The 15,915-nt window shown below is 42.6% G+C and overlaps 1 long non-coding RNA gene across 2 annotated transcripts in view; it reads right to left on the bottom strand.

Annotated features, from left to right (window-relative positions):
• LOC130295843 (uncharacterized) overlaps window positions 1-15,915 on the bottom strand; it is a 79,778-nt gene that overhangs the window by 12,783 nt on the left and 51,080 nt on the right. The window contains exon 2 of one of the 2 annotated variants that reach the window (XR_008849023.1): window positions 3,731-3,827. This is a non-coding gene — a long non-coding RNA (uncharacterized LOC130295843). Of the gene's footprint in view, window positions 1-3,730; window positions 3,828-15,915 lie in introns of those variants that run through there. The other variant, XR_008849024.1, reaches the window with a different exon arrangement.

Here is a 15,915-nt window from a genome sequence, read left to right as displayed (position 1 = left end):
ACAAGTTTTGATATATCCCCTCAATTGTCTATTGGCTATGAAGGGTCTGACATGCCAAGTGAGTGTCCTTTTGGAGTTAATTTGTAGGTTGTGTGTGTCTCTAGTTTACTATACTTTTCAATCAATGGATAACCCTTAATGGGATTCAGTGGGTGAAGAAAACTGTATAGCCCTAGCATATGTAATATCCTGAAATAGACAATTTTCTGAATTCCCGTAATTAGACTGTTTTCAGGCCATTCAGGTCTAGGGACCCAGTGACAAGTCCCTTTTTGACAGGATACTGACATGCAAGAGCATAATGATGGCACGCAAGGGAGGGGGAATGTTGGGGTATTTTGGGTGAGCTCAGCTCTCAACTGCATGTTTATCCTTAGGAAGCACATGCAGTTGTACATGTACTCAGCAGCTAGACACAGAACCAATGGCACTATGTCCCATTAGTGGAGAAAGGGCAGCCAAGACTTCCAGTGCAAGCAGTCTCAGGGTACCACACTGCATTCACCAACATGCATCCAAGGGAGGAGAGAAAGGGTAGTATTTTTTTCTAGGTCTAACTACTGTATAATGACAGGGGTCTAACTACCATATGCTGGGCCTAATTAATATAGGGGATGGCTATTACTACATGTGAGGCATAACTACTATATGGGGGGCTAATGGGTGGGAGGAGTAGTTACTAGGGGGTAGCTCAGGTTGGTAGAGATGGCATTATGATGTGGGGTATGTTTTTTTTTTTTTTTTGGCACACTGAGTCTTCTGATACCTGTGGATGGACATTTGTGCAGTAGGTTATGTAAACATTGTGAGAGAAAAATATAAAAAAAGGACGAGGTGCGCTCCTAGTGAAGTATTATTTTAGATGGGGTAAGGTGTGCGCTATAAGTTGCATCTTACCGTATTGTGTTGTGCTGAGGGCACAACACCTCTGTCCGCCTGTAGACTCGCTGATGTAGGTGATCCAGAAGCGTAGGGAGGCAGCCTCAACGTCCTTCACCGTGACCTCCAGGTATGGTGCGGTAGAAGTGATAGCAGAAAATAAAAGAGTCCGGACGAGTTTGATGGCGCCAGATGCCAGAAAACCAATGAGCCAAAAGCCCTTGTAATTTTCCTGTGTGAGCCAATGTAAATGGCGGCTCCCCCGTCCTGAGGTGATGAGGTGAATTTTGCGCCTAGGGCTTTTGGCTCGTTGGTTTTCTGGGATCTGGCGCCATCAAACTAGTCCGGACTCTTAATTTCTTCTATCACATGTAAACATATTGGCCAGCCATATTCATCCCTTCATGGTTCCTCGTGCCACAAGAATTGTATAGTAATGGATTGGTGGTTTAAGGAAAATTAAAGTGATGTAGAATTGGCATTTCAGATTATGCCATTACCAATGTAATCTGAGGCAGGCTCAGCTGTCAGCATGGACCAATATGCCTGCAGAACAATTTCATCACCTAGTAAACTCTATCCCACAATGAATTGCTGTGGTTTCGAAGGCCAAAGATGTCCAAACCCTTACAAGATAGTTGTCTCCAGTAAAGTGGCCATTATGTGCATTCAGCTGAAGTCATAAGTCATAACAGTACTCTAGTTTTAACAAGTTGTTTAGGACAGCTACTTTGTACACAAAAAATGATTCCAACAAATGTTTACACAGATCAGTTCATTCATAATTCACTATATCATAATTCCAGTAGGACACAAGTTTATTTATGTGCTTTAAAAAGCTTGGAAACATTCCAGACCATTATGTCATGACTTTAGAAGCTTCACCATAAACAAACTCAAGCGGCTCAGCAACAATATCCATAATAAGGGTGCTGCTGTGTATATCAATAAATGAACAGAACACCACAGAAGAAAATGATATACCAAAAAGCGCACACCAACTAGTCATATACAATTAGAAAAAATACTTTATTGCAATTGACACATAGATAATGTCGTAGACAAAGACACTTAAAACCATCTAAAAAGCCAAAAAACGGCTGCTCCACAACAGACAAAGGGGAGACCGCTCCCGAGGCACCTGCTAGATCAATAAATAAACATTGCAATAGTCCCATTAGCCTAAAAAACATCAGTGTATAAAGTGCAAATCACATATATCTTTCCTCAGTTTGAGAATAATAATACACCTGTACACAGTAAGATAACCAATACACCCTCAAACAATATGTATTCCACTGGAAAAGAAGGGCTATGGGCAACAGATGCAGGATAACACTGCAGGTACCCCCCTGGGCCCCACACGTTGCCCGTGGGCAACTTCCTTTTTGCCCAGTTTTTTTGTGAATGTATTCGTTTTGGACCCATTCTGGTCTGACCCCCCAAGGTCAGACACCTTTCCCCTATCCTGTGGATTGCAAATACGTTTTTAAAAGCTGGAATAGCCCTTTAAGAGAATGTTCTATGCACGAGAAATACCACCATACTCTACTATTGCTGACCATACCCGGTATACCAAATCCTTTAGACAAAATGAAACATGTACACAGGTGCACACTGCTAGTTTTGTGTTGTCGATATGGCCTATAGGGAATATCTGGATTGATGTAGACACTTTGGCCTGGGCCTCACTAAAGTGATGGGAAAGGCCATTGGTATTTTTTGCAGATGTTACACCTATGATGATTCAGCCTTAGATGCAGTTCTTGGATCATTCTCACCACATATTGCTTTGAGAAGTTACATTCGATGACATAAATAATGTAGCTTGACAGTCAATTTATTGAGTCATCTGCTCTCGTCTATGCAGAACCCAAATATTCCAATGTAAAATATGTTCTATATAAGTGCATTACACACAATTATAAGTCACACAGGAGGACATACTGTAACCTTCACAATACAGCTGGCTGGCCTTCTGTTCTGATACAGCTAAGACTTTAAGCCAATGCATATGAATTAAGAGGATATTACAGCCGCTCTCTTGATATGATGTACTGTGAAGGTCCTTTGTGGGCTGCTGATTCACATCTGCCAGGTTCCTGGTGACCTCTTGTTGTGGCTAGAGGACTGTGACACATGCCCCGTGAGCATTTAGTAATCCAGTTACCGACACACAAAGAAAACAATCAATACATAGCAGACCGGGATTTTTGCTCAGCTTTCCACATGTTTACAATCTTGAATATACTGTATAAGGTGTTTTTTTTCTTTTCTTCAGAATTAAGGTAAGTATTATAAATAATATTGTGATCAACCAAAGTTTGTAGATAAGGCAGCTTTCCACTCTCAGATAAATGGAACACTGTAAGACAGTGTTAGACCCTATTCGCATTAAATTTAGGGTCTATATGATGAGCCAGGGGAGTGGTATGAGGGTTGGAATGATAAGAGTAGTAGTCCCTGATATGAGTGTCACTTGGCTAAGTAGTGCAACCCATTGTGAACCCAGTGGCGTCGCTAGGGTTGGTGTCACCTGATGCAGCAGAAAATGGTGTCACCCCATACAACCCTCCCAAAGTAAGTTTATAGTCTTTTGTGAAGGACGCCAGTCCAGTTTAATAATCAAATATGTCAATTGCCACGTAATGGGAAAGTGCTAAAGATGTTTTAACCATGTAAAACTACAGCTCCCAGTATGACCTTAGAAGCGGTAAGGTTATGCTGGGAGTTGTTGTTTCATCCATCATAACTGCAGAACTCACAATTAGGCAGCATTCACAATGATATCAGTGACTACAGGTGACGTCTTCTTCTATAGACTTTATTGCTTAATTTAGCTGGTACATACCACCATGACTTGCTCCAGCTAAATCTTCTCTCAGACTCTGCAGAACTTGATGCCCAGACATCATTGGCTCCTCACTTTGTCAGTGCATTCTGATCCTCTATATAAAAACAATAATTAATATAAATCTGCCAGACTCTGCACCCTCTGAATATAATACTACCACACACTGTGCTCTTTGAATATAATATTACCACACACTGTACCCTCTGAATATAATACTACTACACACTGTACCCTCTGAATATAACACTATCACACACTGTACCCTCTGAATATAATACCACACACTGTACCCTCTGAGTATAATACTGCCACACATTGTATTCTCTGTATATAACACCAGGGGTGTGGGAATTTAATAAAAAACTACTTGTCCATGGGACTAAAACGGAGGAAAATCTACTTGTCCCTCATGACGATCCACTTGTCCGGGCCAATTTTCGCTTTTGCACTCTAGTTTTTTCCTCCTCGCCCTATAATAGCCATAACTACCTACTATAATGATACCTTTTAATTTTTCAATAACATATTCTCTGAACCAAAAAATATATATATATAATCAGTGAAGTGAAATTGAAATAGTAAAAGATAATTTAGCAAATTTGGTGGTTTTCTATTCTAAGCCATTTACCTTGTGGTTGAGCTAACATGTTGTTTTGATACTTTAGGTCGCCTGATTACAGCAATACCAGATTTGTATAGTTTCTGTCATGTTTTACTCATTTAAAAAAAATTCTGAACTTTTCCAATTTTTTTAATTGCCCTTTTCTGACCCCTGTAGCTTTAAAAAAAAATTAAAAGATAATTTGTATACCAGGCTGTATGAGGGCTCATTTTTTACGCCATAATCTGCTTTTTGTATCGGTACCATTTTGGTATTGATCTGACTTTTAATCGCTTTTTAACTTTTTTTTCTGGGATATTATAAAAATTGCAATTCTGTGGTTTGGTATTTATATTTACATTTACGTAATTTACCGTATGGGATACATAATGTTATATTTTAATATTTTGTACAATTACGCATGAAGCGATACCAAATATGTTTTATTATGTTTACATGGTTTTAAATAGGAAAAGGGGGTGATTTGAACTTTTAACATGGAAGGGGTTAATGTGTGCCTTTTAAACTTTTATTAAAACATTTTTTTTATTTACACTTTATTAGTCCCCTTAGGGGACTTTTAGGAGAAATCATTAGATTCCTCATACAGATGAATAGAGTTCTATTGAACTCCATTGATCTGTGTGCTCCATTGATAGAGCCTCATCCAGCCAGGCTCTGTCAATGACAGAGCCACGGATACCAGGGAAGCAGAGGTAGACCCTCCTGCTACCTCTATAGTGGATCGCCCCCCACTAGCCCACCAGGGAGCATTCCCATGTCCCTGGCATGCTGGCTATTAGCGGCGGCCCCCAGCTACTGAGAACAGCCGGGGGCTGCAGAGTATCTAGTGGGCAGGAGTCAATACAGACTGCTGAGCGCTGCCGAGCTTGTCTGGTCGGGCCCTGCTTGCCTGAAGCAGGGCTAAGGGCCGGAAAAATTCCCCTGCCCGGCGCCCGGAACTGCCTGTCCGGGCGTCAGGCGATAGGAATTCTACATCCCTGCACTGTGCTCTCTGAATATAATACTATTCCACACTGCGCCTCTGAATATTACCTTGCCATACAGTGCACCCTCACAATACAATACCGCAACATAATGTGGCACATAAAAACTGTACCACACCAGAAATCGCTTATAATATACCATACCTCTGAAATGCTAAATACTCTGTGCCCCTTACATAGAGTAATAATCCCCGTCCTGTGCCCCCACATTCAAAATATAACAATGTCCAGTGAAGTCACAGTACAGGAATAAATATAATACACATGGCGATGCCACAGTACAGGGATAATACACACAGTGATGTCACAGTACAGGGATAATACACACAGTGATGTCACAGTACAGGGATAATACACACAGTGATGTCATAGTACAGGGATAAATATAATACACATGGCGATGCCACAGTACAGGGATAATATACAAAGTGATGTCACAATACAGGGGTAACACACATGGCAATGCCACAGTACAGGGATAATACACACAGTGTTGTCACAGTACAGGGATAATACACACAGTGATGTCACAGTACAGGGATAATACACTGTGATGTCACAGTACAGGGATAATGCACTTTGATGTCACAGTACAGGGATAATACACAGTGATGTCACAGTACAGGGATAATACACACAGTGATGTCACAGTACAGGGATAATACACACAGTGATGTCACAGTACAGGGATAATATACACAGTGATGTCACAGTACAGGGATAATACACAAAGTGATGTCACAGTACAGGGATAATACACACAGTGATGTCACAGTACAGGTATAAATATAATACACATGGCAATGCCACAGTACAGGGATAATATACACAGTGATGTCACAATACAGGGGTAACACACATGGCAATGTCACAATACAGGGGTAACACACATGGCAATGCCACAGTACAGGGATAATACACACAGTCATGTCACAATACAGGGGTAACACACATGGCAATGCCACAGTACAGGGCTAATACACACAGTGATGTTACAGTACAGGGATAATACAAACAGTGATGTCAAAGTACAGGCATAATACACACAGTGATGTCACAGTACAGGGATAATACACACAGTGATATCACAGTACAGGGATAATATATACAATGATGTCACAGTACAGGGATAATACACACAGTTATATCACAGTACAGGGATAATACACACAGTGATATCACAGTACAGGGATAATACACACAGTGATGTCACAGTACAGGGATTATACACACAGTGATGTCACAGTACAGGAATAATACACACAGTGATGTCACAGTAGAGGGATAATACACACAGTGATGTCACAGTACAGGGATAATACACAGTGATGTCACAGTATAGGGATAATACACAGTGATTTCACAATACAGGGATAAAACACAGTGATGTCACAGTACAGTGATAATGTATACAGTGATGTCACAGTACAGGGATAATACACACAGTTATGTCACAGTACAGGGATAATACACACAGTTATGTCACAGTACAGGGATAATATACCGACTGATGTCACAGTACAGGGATAATACACAGTGATGTCACAGTACAGGGATAATATATACAGTGATGTCACAGTACAGGGATCATACACACAGTGATGTCACAGTACAGGGATAATATATACAGTGATGTCACAGTACAGGGATCATACACACAGTGATGTCACAGTACAGGGATAATACACACAGTGATGTCACAGTACAGGGATAATATATACAGTGATGTCACAGTACAGGGATAATACACACAGTCATGTCACAGTACAGGGATAATACTTACAGTGATATAACAGTACATGGATAATACACACAGTAGTGTCACAGTACAGGGATAATACACAGTGATGTCACAGTACAGGGATAATACACAGTGATGTCACAGTACAGGGATAATACACAGTGATGTCACAGTACAGGGATAATACACACAGTGATGTCACAGTACAGGGATAATATATACAGTGATGTCACAGTACAGGATAATACACAGTGATGTCACAGTACAGGGATAATATATACAGTGATGTCACAGTACAGGGATCATACACACAGTGATGTCACAGTACAGGGATAATATATACAGTGATGTCACAGTACAGGGATCATACACACAGTGATGTCACAGTACAGGGATAATACACACAGTGATGTCACAGTACAGGGATAATATATACAGTGATGTCACAGTACAGGGATAATACACACAGTCATGTCACAGTACAGGGATAATACTTACAGTGATATAACAGTACATGGATAATACACACAGTAGTGTCACAGTACAGGGATAATACACAGTGATGTCACAGTACAGGGATAATACACAGTGATGTCACAGTACAGGGATAATACACAGTGATGTCACAGTACAGGGATAATACACACAGTGATGTCACAGTACAGGGATAATATATACAGTGATGTCACAGTACAGGATAATACACAGTGATGTCACAGTACAGGGATAATATACACACAGTGATATCACAGTAAAGGGATAATACACACAATGATGTTACAGTACAGGGATAATATACACAGTAATGTCACAATACAGAAATAATGCACACAGTGATGTCACAGTACAGGGATAATACACAGTGATGTCACAGTACAGGGATAATACACACAGTGATGTCACAGTACAGGGATAATACACAGTGATGTCACAGTACAGGGATAATACACAGTGATGTCACAGTACAGGGATAATACATACAGTGATGTCACAGTACAAGGATAATACACAGTGATGTCACAGTACAGGGATAATACACAGTGATGTCACAGTACAGGGTTAATATGTTAAGAATTCACAATGGGGGGAGGGGGGGTTGAGGACTGGCAGTGGTCAGGGCACAGTATTTATAGTGTTACCACTGTAACCTGCCTGTCAGCCATCTTCCACTGTTCTCCTGCACTCTGGTCCTCCCTCTGACCCCAGCAGGCCTCCGTATGAGTCTGTGATCACATGACCAGCAGGGGGAGGAGCTGAGCTGGAGGCCGAGATCGTTCAGTGTATGGCAGTGGTTCCCGAGCAGGATGCCTACAAAACTACAACTCCCAGCATGTCCGGATAGCCTTTGGCTGTCTCGGCATGCTGGGAACTGTAGTTTTGCAACAGCTGGATGCACACTGCTTGCAGAAACACTGCTGTATGGAGGCAGTGAAGGGTGGATGGGGTGACCCCATTGTGGGATAGCTTCTCACTTGGTAGTGTCACCCCATTTGCGTGTGTCACCCGGTGCGGCTCGCACCTCCCTAGGTTAGTTCATACAACGCTACTGTGTGAATCCCACAATGGGGGAGATTTATCAAAATCTGTGCAGAGGAAGAGTGGTGCAGTTGCCCATAGCAACCAATCAGATTGCTTCTTTGATTTTCCACAGGCCTCTTTAGAGTTCAGTACAGGATATAGACATGAAATGTTGCTTGAGAATATGTCTAAGGCTGGGTCCACACTACGTTTTGTCCCATACGGGAGCGCATACGGCAGGGGGGAGCTAAAACCTCGCGCTCCCGTATGTGACCGTATGCGCTCCCGTATGCCATTCACTTCAATGAGCCGACCGTAGTGAAACGTTCGGTCCGGTCGGCTCATTTTTGCGCCGTATGCGCTTTTACAACCGGACCTAAAACCGTGGTCAACCACGGTTTTAGGTCCGGTTGTAAAAGCGCATACGGCGCAAAAATGAGCCGACCGGACCGAACGTTTCACTCCGGTCGGCTCATTGAAGTGAATGGCATACGGGAGCGCATACGGTGACATACGGGAGCGCGAGGTTTTAGCTCCCTCCTGCCGTATGCGCTCCCGTATGGGACAAAACGTAGTGTGGACCCAGCTTAATGCTGGTGTAGACGACTATGTGAGGCACTAGTGTCCTAATGATCTGAGGTAACAATGACCTTGTGCATCTTATCTCTCCTATACCCCTAAGCAAAATGCTGAAGAACTGATAAATCCTTGCAGGGGACTTGGACTTGCTGGGCATAGAGACTGCAGAACTCTGCTCCAATCACTTCTGTGGCAAACTGTAATACAACACTTCAATAACTCAATCCATTAAGGGCACGTTCACACATACGCAGATTTGATGCTCAGGATTTTCTGCTGCAGATTTCAATGTAAACTAAATGACTGAGCACAGCTTCTAATCTGCAGTTACAAATCCTGCGCATCGAATCTGCGCAGGATCCTGTACGTGTGAACGCACCCTTAACCCTTTAAGGACGCAGCCCATTTGGGCCTTAAGGACTCAGGCAATTACATTTTTAAGTTTTCGTTTTTTCCTCCTCGCCTTCAAAAAATCATAACTCTTTTATATTTTCATCCGCAGACTAGTATGAAGGCTTGTTTTTTGCGCGACCTGTTATCAGTTGAAATGTCATCACTCACTTTTCCATTAAATGTATGGCGCAACAAAAAAAATACTATTTGTGTGGTGAAAGAAAACCACAATTTTGCTAATTTTGGAAGGTTTTGTTTTCACACCGTACAATTTACGGTAAAAATGATGTGTGTTCTTTATTCTTTGGGTCAATACGATTAAAATGATACCCATGGCTAGATACTTTTCTATTACTGTTTCTATTAATTTTTTCGCTGTCATCTGTACTTTTTATTGATACCATATTTGCTTATATAGAACTTTTAATCAATTTTTTATACATTTTTTTGGGAATAAAATGTTACAAAAAAGTATCTATTTTGGACTTTTTTAATTTTTACGTTCACGCCGTTCACCGTACGGTATCATTAACATTTTATTTTAATAGTTCAGATATTTACGCACGCGGCGATACCAAATATGTATATAAAATATTTTAACACTTTTTGTGGGTGAAATAGGGAAAATGGGACAATTTACGTTTTTATTGGGGCAGGGTTTTTTTATTTTTTTCCTTTTATTTTAACACTTTAATAGTCCCCATAGGGGACTACTTATAGCAATCATTCGATTGCTAATCCTGTTCAGTGCTATGTATAGGACACAGCACTGATCAGTGTTATCGGTCATCTTCTGCTCAGGTCTGCGGGAAGGCAGATCAGAGCAGAAGACGTCGGGAAGGCAGCGGAGGCAGGTGAGGGGACCTCTGTCTGCCGTGCTGGATGATCGGATCACCGCGTCAGCGCTGCAGGCGATCCGATCATCCATTTTAGTGACCACGATGCTGCAGATGCCGTGATCTGTATTGATCACGGGATCTGAGGGGTTAATGGCGGACATCCGCGGGACCGCGGATGTCCGCCAATACGGGCGGGTCCCTGGCTGTGATCCGCAGTTGGGACCTGCCGGGCATGATCCAGGCATCGCTCCGATGCTCGCGGTTATGCTTAGTACTTAAATGTACGTCCTGGTGCTTTAAGTACCACCTCACTAGGATGTACATTTACGTCCTACGTCGTTAAGGGGTTAAAGTTCTCCCAACTTAAAAGGTAAACATTGGTACAACGTGAGGCAATTCAAGATCCAGTATAAAGAGAACTTGCCTCCCTGAAACCCCTTGAAGATGATGATGATGATGATGAAAAGCTGTACAAACCTGGTACAGGCTTAAAATGGCTTGTGTACAGTGACAAGGTGGCCTATTTGTTGCAGGTATGCCTGACATCAGGTATACCTAGGCAGTAGTGTTGCTATGGGGGGGGGGGGGGGGGGCGGTCCGCATCGTGTGACCCCAAGCAGAAAGTAATCCCGCGATGGTGTCACCCAGCTACGCAAGCAAGTGTACTGCCTCTGGGAACTCCACCATTCACTCACTCCCTACAGACACTTCTGGCTTGCAGTGTGTAAGCAGGGATGCAATCCCCGGCAGGCTGGAGCGATGATGTGATGTCATTGCGCCTGCCGGAGATCCTGCCCCCGCAGCTCACACACTGCAAACGAGAAGCAAGGAAGAGACCTGCTCATGAGAATGTGGATTAGGGGAGTATAATTGTTGGGTTTTATTTTACTATGTTTGGGGCACTATGGGGACATTATACAGGGGGCATTATATCTGAGGGGCACATTACAGGGGGCAATATCTGAGGGGCACAGGATGGGGCATTTTATGTGAGTGGCACAGAACAAGGGGTATTATATGTGAGGGGCACAGGACAGGGGGCATTATAAGTGAGGGGCACATGACTGGACATTATATGAAAGGGGCAAATCACAGGGGGCATTATATGAGAGGGGCACATATGATGGCATTATATGTGAGGGACACAGGACAGAGGGCATTATATGTGGCACATGACGGGAAATTATATGAGGGGCACAGGAGAGGGTACAGTGTGTGATAGTATTGTATTCAAAGGGTACAGTGTGTGGTAGTATTATATTTAGAGGGTACAGTGTGTGGTAGTATTCAGAGGGTACAGTGTGTGGCAGTATTATATTCAGAGGGTACAGTGTGTGGTAGTATTATATTCAGAGGGTACAGTGTGTGGTAGTATTATATTTAGAGGGTACAGTGTGTGGTAGTATTCAGAGGGTACAGTGTGTGGCAGTATTATATTCAGAGTTTACAGTGTGTAGCAGTATAATATTCAGAGAGCGCACTGTGTAGCAGTATAATATTCAGAGAGTGCAGTGTGTAGTAGGGTTATGACGATTATTGTTTTCATATAAAGAATCAGAATGCGCTGACATAGTGAGGAGTCATTTGGGCGTCACGTTCTGCAGAGAGAAGAAGATTTTTCTGGATGAAGTCCTGACAGTATGTACCATCAGAATTAGATAAGGGAAGACTATAGAGAAGACATCACCTGTAGTCACTGTTATCATTGTGTATTCTCCTCACTATAGAGATGTCACCTGTAGTCACTGATATCATTGTGTATTCTCCTCACTATAGAGAAGACGTAACCTGTAGTCACTGAAATCATTGTGTATTCTCCTCACTATAGAGATGTCACCTGTAGTCACTGATATCATTGTGTAATCTCCTCACTATAGAGAAGACGTCACCTGTAGTCACTGATATCATTGTGTTTTCTCCTCACTATAGAGAAGACGTCACCTGTAGTCACTGATATCATTGTGTAATCTCCTCACTACAGAGATGTCACCTGTAGTCACTGATATTATTGTGTATTCTCCTCATTATAGAGAAGACGTAACTGTAGTCACTGATATCATTGTGTAATCTCCTCACTATAGAAATGTCACCTGTAGTCACAGATATTATTGTGTATTCTCCTCACTATAAAGAAGACGTCACCTGTAGTCACTGATATCATTGTGTATTCTCCTCACTATAGAGAAGACGTAACCTGTAGTCACTGATACCATTGTGTATTCTCCTCACTATAGAGAAGACGTAACCTGTAGTTACTGATACCATTGTGTATTCTCCTCACTATAAAGAAGACGTAACCTGTAGTCACTGATATCATTGTGTATTCTCCTCACTATAGAGGAGACGTCACCTGTAGTCACTGATATCATTGTGTATTCTCCTCACTATAGAGAAGACGTCACCTGTAGTCACTGATATCATTGTGTATTCTCCTCACTATAGAGAAGACGTAACCTGTAGTCACTGATATCATTGTGAATGCTGCCTGACTGTCCCATCAGAGCTGTATTCACTTGTAAGTTCTGTAGTTATGATGGGTAAAACAACAACTCCCAGCATAACCTTACCACTGCTTAGGTCATACTGGGAGCTTAAGTTTTAAATGGTTAAAACTTCTCTAGCACTGTCCCATTCTGTGGCAATTGGCATATTTGATTATTATACTGGAAATAATTTTCCGCAATGCGCTACACCACTGGCGTCCATCACAACAGGCTAAACATTTTTTTTGGGGGTATGAGTTTGGGGTGACACAATTTTTTACTGCGCTGGGTGACACCAACCCTAGCAACTCCACTGTACCTAGGCTCACACACTTGTGGTTCTCTCAGGAAGTGTGACAGGAACAGAGGAACTAAAATATGCCTTGGCTGGGCCAAGGCAAGACTGACTTAACAGAAAACAAGTTTCACCTTTTTCAGGCTAGGGGGTGCAGTTGGCAGAACTTCCGAACCTACTGGCTATGAGCTTTACTTGTGACTAGAGTTTTGATTCTGCCGTACAAAATACAATGCAATGTGAGACTAGTTTTGCAAGAATTAACCCTTTGCATACTGAAGATATTATGTGCCTTTCTCAATGAAAAATCAAGAAAGGCAAATTTGCAATGTTGAGAACACAATTACTTAGATCCTTAGCACTTAAAATAAACATTTTATTGTCCAAAAAAAAAAAACTTCCAATGCCTCAGCCACCTGACTAAGTTTGGCATAGCAGCTGGTATAGTTTGCACTGGGCCACCACATCTACTCTTGAAATGTTAAAGGAGTACTCCGTTGGAAAACACATTTTTTTTAATCAACTGGTGCCACAAAGTTAAACATTTGTAAATTACTTCTATTTAAAAATCTCAATCCTTCCAGTACTTATCAGCTGCTGTATGTGTGGTGTCCCGACACCGTATTTCATACTGTGCCTTGGTAATTAGTCCCCAAAGTTAGAGTCCCTAGGACTGTCAGGGTTTGTTTTCCTCATTTAACCCCTAGTCACCCCTTAGTCACTTAATATTTGTAAATATTATCTATCTAAATAAATGTATATGGTATTACTCACTGTTTTAGCGTTGAAGGACCTGCGGGTCATGTGACCGGGTTGCAGAACTCTATGGTTTTTGCTAAAGGACCTTTGGTGGTTTTGGACATGTGATCACCCACAATCCATTGTAATGGTGAGTAGTGTTGCTCGCGAATATTCGCAATTCGAATATTATTCGCGAATATCGCATATTCGCGAATTCGCGAATTTCGCGAATATAGCGCTATATATTCGTAATTACGAATATTCCTTTTTTTTTTTTAATTTTTTTTTCACAGTACACATCACAGTGATCATCCCTCTCTGCTTCCAGCTTGTGTGGTGTAAAGAAGGATCTAATACTATTGTGTGAGATTGGCAAGCGAAAAAATTCGCATATGCGAAATTCGCATATGCGAATTTTCGCATATGCTAATTTTGTATATGTTAATTTTCGTATATGTTAATTTTCGCATACGCGCATATTCGCATACGCGAAAATAAAACGGGAATATTACGAATATGCGAATATTCGCGAATATATGACGAATATTCGTCCATATATTCGCGAATATTCGCGAATTCGAATATGGCCTATGCCGCTCTACACTAATGGTGAGTGACAGCTAATTGGACCAATCCAAAACGGCAAGCCCCTGCCCATATAAGGGAGCTGCGCCATACTGTCGCTCTCTTGCGTTGCAGACTTTGGACGAGGTAGGACCTCTGCAACTTACAAGACAAGTTACTAGGCCCAAAGCCTTGCGGCTTAGACCTGTGCTAGAGACGCATAGTTCTTACAATTCCCCGCTATCTCAGCAAGACCTCTGGACCTAATCCAACCCCTAAATCCAGCGGATCTATGCAATTACAATCCTCAAAATCTAAAGGGAACTTTCCGGTCCTAAGCATCTGTCAATCACTGCTGTGCTGTTTGTAAAGACTCTGTTATCTGGACTGTTATCCTTACTGCATATACAGAAAATCTTCAGTAAAGATTCCTGCATGTTTTAAGTTCAGCACTGCTGTGGACAATCTATTTATTCTACACTCAGCTATCGCTCTTGGGAAGCGTGGCGATAGGCCCAGCATCACTACAGAGTTTAACCCTCACCCTGGCATCACGAGTGACAAAGGTTAACAGCGCCCTTTATTATATTGAACAGCAACACCGCAACTACCCTACACCCCCAAAAGGCTTTCCACATAGAGCTAACCACAAAGCCTTTTTGGCGTCACGAACAGGATTCGGGTGTGTGCCTGCTGCTGTTGCCACTAGTGAAACCGTACTCCTCCCAATATAACAGACTTTATTCATGTGTCGCAAACCGCATTTCTGTGTACAAGAGCAGTGCGCGTGGTGCGCAATATAAGGGGGCCACGCGAAAAGTAAGGGGGAGGTGAAAATTTATGCGCAGCAAGAATGTGTAAACTGCAAAATGAATACATGCTACAATCCTCTGGTCCGGTCAGCACAGGAAGAGTTAACCTGCTGCCGGAGAAGCGCGCGAAAAAGTCACGCGCTGCGCCACGTCCCGCCCCTGGGCGTGGCTATCAAGTGGCTGTGTCACAGCCGAAAGGGAACTTGGAAACAGAGAAGTCGTTTCTGGGAGGACAGGAAGTCGGGGCTGCACCGATGACATCCTTCCGGCCGGCCGCCATTTTGGGGAAGCCCAGTATAAAGGACACCCTGCACAGCGACCTCTTTAGTCTGCACAATGAACCGGAGAGTACAGACATGGAGGAGAGCAGTGTTCCACGTGGTGAGAACAGCAAAATGGCGCCGGAGCATCGGAAAGTTGTGGCGGTCGCAGCATTTGTCATTAGACGAAGAGGGGGCCTGCAATCTTCCCCCACTGCCTGATGATGATGACGATTGGCCAGACACACCTCCTGCAGAGAGCGCAGGGACACCTGGAGGTGCATCGTCGGTGAGATTGTCCCCTCACCACAGGACTTGGGGCTCGTGGGCCAAAATCCCATCAGAGGAG

This window comes from Hyla sarda, chromosome 11 (assembly GCF_029499605.1).
Source record: "Hyla sarda isolate aHylSar1 chromosome 11, aHylSar1.hap1, whole genome shotgun sequence".
NCBI classification, from domain to species: Eukaryota; Metazoa; Chordata; class Amphibia; order Anura; family Hylidae; genus Hyla; species Hyla sarda.
This window is presented reverse-complemented; position numbering and strand designations above follow the sequence as displayed.